Source organism: Diospyros lotus, chromosome 8, assembly GCF_014633365.1.
Source record: "Diospyros lotus cultivar Yz01 chromosome 8, ASM1463336v1, whole genome shotgun sequence".
Classification (NCBI taxonomy): Eukaryota; Viridiplantae; Streptophyta; class Magnoliopsida; order Ericales; family Ebenaceae; genus Diospyros; species Diospyros lotus.
This window is the reverse complement of record NC_068345.1, coordinates 14,789,861-14,796,011: the sequence shown is the minus strand read 5'-3', so window position 1 is coordinate 14,796,011 and position 6,151 is coordinate 14,789,861. Positions and strand designations below refer to the sequence as shown.

At 42.2% G+C, this 6,151-nt stretch overlaps 1 non-coding gene across 1 annotated transcript; it reads right to left on the bottom strand.

Moving 5' to 3' along the window:
• Positions 1 to 5,701: 5,701 nt before the first annotated feature.
• Positions 5,702 to 5,773, bottom strand: TRNAW-CCA (transfer RNA tryptophan (anticodon CCA)). The gene has a single exon. It is a non-coding gene; the product is annotated as a tRNA-Trp (tRNA).
• Positions 5,774 to 6,151: the final 378 nt, after the last annotated feature.

The window sequence follows — 6,151 nt, the reverse complement described above, 5'->3', positions numbered from 1 at the left end:
AATTTATTTTAATTTTTTTAATATTTAATTTTTTATTATGTATTAGCGACGGAAAGTTCCGTCGCTAAAATAATTTTAAATTTTTTTAATCAGCGACGAAAATTTTCATCGCTAATTTAACCCGTCACAAAGTCCGTCTCTAAAATTTAGTGACGCCACTTTTAGCGACGGGAAGATGCCAGTCGCTAAATCCGTCGCTAAATCTTTTAGCGACTGAATTTGATGTTTTAGCGACGGATTTTTTCGTCGCTAAATGTCATTTTTCTTGTAATGTGCTACCCGGCGATCTAGTCCTTCGATGAGCAAGTGTTAGCAACCCCTAAGATTCTAACAAGTTGTCGCCAACTAGGGAAGGCCCCTATTGGGTTATCGAGACCCTCAGCCCCAGGGCATATCGGCTCGAGACCATGGACGACACTCCAATAAAGAATATTTGGAATATTCAGAACTTGAGAAAGTTTTATCAATAATGGGATACCCCAAAAGATGTTGGAGCTACGTATTTTTCAAATAAAATCTCATTATGTGATAACCCCCACAAAAAAAAAAAAAAAAAAGAAAAGAAAGAAAGGTAACGAAAAACAAAGGGGGAGGAAGTATTCCCCTTGACCTCAGAAGCCTAAAAAGGGATTTCTGAGTCCTTTCAACATCGACAAAGATAACAAGTACTAAGAAAAAATAATGGGTCAGATATGGTCCCAGGGGACTACCCCTAAATAAAAAGGAAAGAAAGGCTAAGGGGGGTGGAAACGACCCCTAAAGAAGCCGACCTAAGGGGTCTCGGAAGAGACTCCTAAGCCCCACCACCATATCGGAGTTAATGAGGGCTAAAAATAGTAGGGACAAATGTGACCCCAAGAGACCACCCCTAATAAAAAGGAATCAAGTAGAACAGTACCCCCCACAGCATCAACATAAGAGTTGAGGTGGGGATGCAAGAAATCAGATAACAGAGACCACCCAACTCGGGCTATTATAAAAACATATCTTTGAGGCGCTTTATTCAACAAAGTGACAAGGGTCTAGTATAACTCGAGCTTAAGAAAAGAAAACACATACGAAGATAAAACTAGCAACTAGGCTTCTTCTTCGGACTCCTCTGATTCGATGGTAGAGGCTTGGGAAGATGATGCTCGGTTGAGCTCAGCGATCACGTCATCCATGGATTTGATGGGGGAAAATTCGAAGTCAGGGCAGGCTTTTTGCACTTCCTCCTTGCAGCCAAAGAAGCCTCTCTTCCAGACACCTTGCAACTCTCGTCTGATAAATCCTTTCACCTAGGGAAGCTGGGTGGGGTTTACATATCTCTCTTCTATCTCCCGGATGCACTCTTGAGAACGTCCCAACTTGTCCTCCATTGTATGATGGTTAATCTTGAGCCCTTGGAGATGCGCATCTAGCTCCACTGCTTTTTGATGTTAAGCCCTCAGTTCCTTATCCCGTTGCTCAATGGTCTTATGGCAGTCAGCAAGGGCATTATCCAGCTCAAGCATTTTCGAGAGTTCCTCGCTATTCACCTCTTGAGCTTGTTCTGTAAAACAATACTCTATATTCAAATAGCAAAAAATTAGAATATGGGGGCTAAAAGTTCCCCGTGTCAAAGGACCGAGAGACTAACCTAAACCAAGCCTTGGCAGTAGCAAGACTCCAAGGTCTTCGAAGTCAGATCCGTGACCCCCTCCATGTCTGCTTGAGTCGATAGGCCCTGGATAAGCTGAGTCGCCACCCAAGCCTCACTACTGTGGTCTGACTCATGGACATTTTAGTTCGGCTGGTAAAGAGCCCAAGTGGGGATGGAGGCCTCCTCCTCCTGGATCATGTTAGAAAGTTGCTCGATGCTTTGAGAGCCCCCTGCCTCGGGTCTGGGCAAAGGCGAGATAGAGCGGGACCCAAAGGCCTTCAATTTTTTTGTGTCGAGGTGGGAGACGAAAGTCTTTGGTATGCCTCTTAGCATTCTTTCGAGCCCGTTTGGCTTCTTCAGCGGCTTGCTTATCAGTCCCCCATAGCTCCGCGTCGTTAATTATCTTGGCTAAAAAGCATGACAAAATAAGAAGAGTGTCAGGATGAGAAATCACATATAAATTAGAGACATGAAGCGGAATAAGAGGATTGAAAAAATCAACCTAAAGGAATGTCAGTTGTTGGGCATGGGTATTGACACATGCCCTCGAGAAACAAAGTTTGTTTATTAATTAATCTGGCGGTACTGACGTGCTCCAGACCCATCAAAAGCTCAGCATGCCTCATCTCTAATGGGGACATTTTGTGTGGGAAACTTGTAAAGGGAGACCGACGCCAGGCGGATGGCACACCCATAGAAACGGAGGAAGAACACATAAAGAAAAATTGATTTTTCCAACCTTTCAAGGAAGACGAGGTATCTATGAGGAACTTACAACCAGGGTATGCCATGAAACAATAGCGAAATTCGGACTTGTCAACACATATAAGGAAAAATAGTTTTAAAAAGAGTTCAGCCTTAGGGATGATACCTTTTTCTCAACAACATATAACGAAGTCGACTAAGCTCCTCCACCCGTTGGGCACTAGTTGAGATGAGTATAACCCTACGAGATGAAAGATCTTAGCTAGGTTATATTCGAAAGAAAATTGACACCTGACTTCAAGAGAAGCCTCATAGATCGCTAAACCACTAGGAAGGGATTGATGGGCTCTAAGATTAGAGGGTGAGACGTACCAAAAGCCCTTGATGGGGAGATGATATCTTTGGATGAGTTTGGAGACCTCATCCTCGGACAAGGTAGAATAAGCATGGGTTAGGTCATCAGGGAGACTGCTACAATTGACCTCTAGCTCTATGTCAATGTCGTTATCAAAAGAGAATGCATCAGGATAAGGCCATGAGATCTCGGCGTCTCTTATTCGCATATCGGACTGAGAAAAGGAAGAGCTAGATGAGCTAGAATAGTCCGAGCTATTCCTGTCCGAGTTACTAAAGGAGGTCATGTGGACCGACTTACTAAAACAACGAGACATGGGGAAGAGAGACAACGAAAAACTACAAAAAATAAGAGAAAGGAGGCAAGGGAATACCAGCTGATTAGAAGAATTCCAGAGACGAAGGGAAAAATGCATGGGAGAATGCTTAAGGAAGGATTCGGTACGTCCCCTATTGAACTCGAAGACGCTATCCGAAGTCTCTTGTACCCTGTGAGAAGCCTGCATATAAAGGCAAACCAATTAAAAGCAGGGGTCAAGAGAACTCGAAAAAAGAAAAAGGGTCAGCTAGTTCCCTAGGGGTCGAGGCACGCAGCCTTAGCCAACGCGCTAGCTCAGCCTTAGTCAGGTGTGGTCGGGGAGCACGATCGCCTCAACCAGCGGGGCAGAGGCGCGCGGGCTCAGCCAGCGGGGCCGAGCCACGCTGCCTCGACCAACGCGGTCGGGTTGCACGGCCTTGGCTAGCGGGGCCGAGACGTGTGGGCTCAACCAACAAGGTTGAGACCAGAGGTCTCTGCCAAAAAAAAAAAAAAAAAGATCAGAGCCTTCTTACCTCTTACTTTACTCCAAAAAAGCCTCCACTCTAAGAATGCGTCCAGTCCAAGATGCTTAGAAAGAGGGGACCAGATCCATCCCCTTTTATAGAGTTTTTGGGAGGCATGAGAAGTGTGAGGGGACATTGAGTTGGGAAGCGAGCCCAATATTTGAGATAGGTAACCTTATTTATTAGATCTCTTTTTTGTAGAAGAACAGATAAGCTTGGATGACTACTTCTTCAGCTGCCCAAGCTCCTCAGCCGCACAGCTCAAGGTGTTGGGGGGGGCAAGTGGTGAGGAGATATTTTATTAAGAATAAATTTACTCTACTACCCCCGGAGACTACCAACCTGGTACCATCACGTGTTTATCTCAGGAAGCATCACGTGTCCTTCGGATCTCCATCCGAGATTTGATTTGAACGAGAGGGATCTGGTCAACCGAGATTCTCTCCAACGTCATCTTTCAAAAGTAATTTTATCTTTTTGGAGTGAGTTTTAAGCCATCTATAAATAGAGGTCAACTTCTACAGGTATAGGCATCTAACTACTGAGTGACTTTCCATTTTGGGTATCTTCTTCTACTGACTTGAGCGTTGGAGTCCTCTCGGGAGATTAAAGCCCCGCCCTTGCAGGTACTTGGTTCGAGGCAGACCTCAGTGATTGGTCCAGTATCATCAATTTTCAAACGATTCCTAAGGAAGACAAAAATATCTGATCATTTCCCTTAAATCTTTACATATGCACAATTAAGATTGAAAATAAGATAGCAAATGAAAAATACAAAAAAATAAAAATAAAAATAAAAACAATGAGGGACATTTGCTAAGAACAAACGGTCAGAATATCAAAGTAGAAACATAACATGAAGCTCACTCTCGTGATGAAGAAATTGAGGAATGAATTGAATTGATTATACCTTGTTTAGAGAACGCAGTGTCAGTTGTACAGAAACATTTGGTGACAAAGAGATGTTACCAAATTCTCTAGGGCCATTCTCTGCTTGAAAATAGTCTCCCACTTCACTGTCTACAAACAGTTAAAAGAGGAATAAGCAAAACAAATTCATCCAAGTGCTAGTAATTGCTAATATAAAGAAGACAAAATAAAAGTGTTGCCTTTCGCTGGCTCTAGGCAACCAAGCTGCCCCCACGATTAGTCCTTGGCATGCATCTCATACTTTTTAAGGCCCGTATGATCAGCCTTCTCCAGCAGGATCTTGGAATCTGTCCCTAGCTGTTGAGCAGAGCTGGGACGAGGCAATAGAGAGATGGGAAAGAGGAGAACGTAGCCCCGGTCAACTTAATTATTCAAAACACATCTAAATGTGTTGAACATAAAGAGTGCATCTCCATATGACAGATAACTAAAGGCAAAAGGTAGAAAATTTCTAAAATTTCCCTCAAAACACACTCTCTCATAATGTACCTTCCAGGCAGGTTAATCATGTGGCAAACTTTCATTCGCACAACTTGGGGTGCTGATGATAAAAACCAAATTACATCACCCTACAAATATCCTCCACTTCCTGTTGTCAACCGTTCATGACAAACTGAACGGTGGTCTTAACTGTCCTCTTCTTGAAGCTAATTTAACGAATGACAAGATAAACACAATCAAGGTTTCTTTTAAGCTTAATAAGCCGGCCCCCAGATTGATGAACTGAACTAAATTTTCCACACACTCTTTTTCTGCTCCTTTTATCTCTATTTCTTCAAAAGAGAAGTTGATAAGAATGAATTATTAGATGAACTGAACCCCTAATTAAGAACACTGATAAAGAAAAAAGCCCAAGCAACATTCCATTCCACAGTAGAAATAGAAAAATAAGTTAAAAAAATATGCTAAGCCAAAAATTGTAATAGATATCTTCACATCGAAAAGAGTAAAAAGACCTAGTGGTGAAACAAGATTTCTGTGAAATAATAGAAGGGGGTTAGGAAAATAAAAGTAAAGTAAACTTGTAATAGATGTAAGAAGAAACAGATGACTGTCGATGATGTTAACGATGAGCATGCAGGGACAACGAAGACAGCGGGCGGAGGTTGTGGTTGATGTTACAGAGGCATTGCTGAAGAGAGAGAGAGAGAGAGAGAGAGAGAGAGAGAGTGAGAATTAATGCTGATGCATACAAAACCCTCACTGGAGTCAGACGTGAATCCATGCAACAGAGAAGTTGGGCTCATAAACAAAATAAAAGTAGTATTTTGAACCCGACGTGAATCGAACACGCAACCTTCTGATCTGGAGTCAGACGCGCTACCATTGCGCCACGGATCCTTGCTGAAATTAGTGTTGAACAAATTTATTATTATAGGATTTCTGTAAACTACGGTAAATTGCCTTTACACCCCTGTGGTTTCAGTCATTCTCCTGAAGACCCCTGCACGGTTTTAAAATGATTCTTATGGTTTCATTTTTTGGCCGCTGCAATCCTTAAATGCACGTTTTTCCCCATCTAAACTCACACCTAAATTAAACCATTTTAAAAGTTGAAGAGTAAATTTAAACCCAAAAAAATTTATAAGGCTAAATTGGTGAAAATAGAAAATTTTTCCTCAACTCATATCTCTTTTGACCACTTAATTTAAAAGCAATAATTAACAAATAATTAATACATGTAATGGTCTGCTTCTCGAATCCCCTACTAGTATAGAG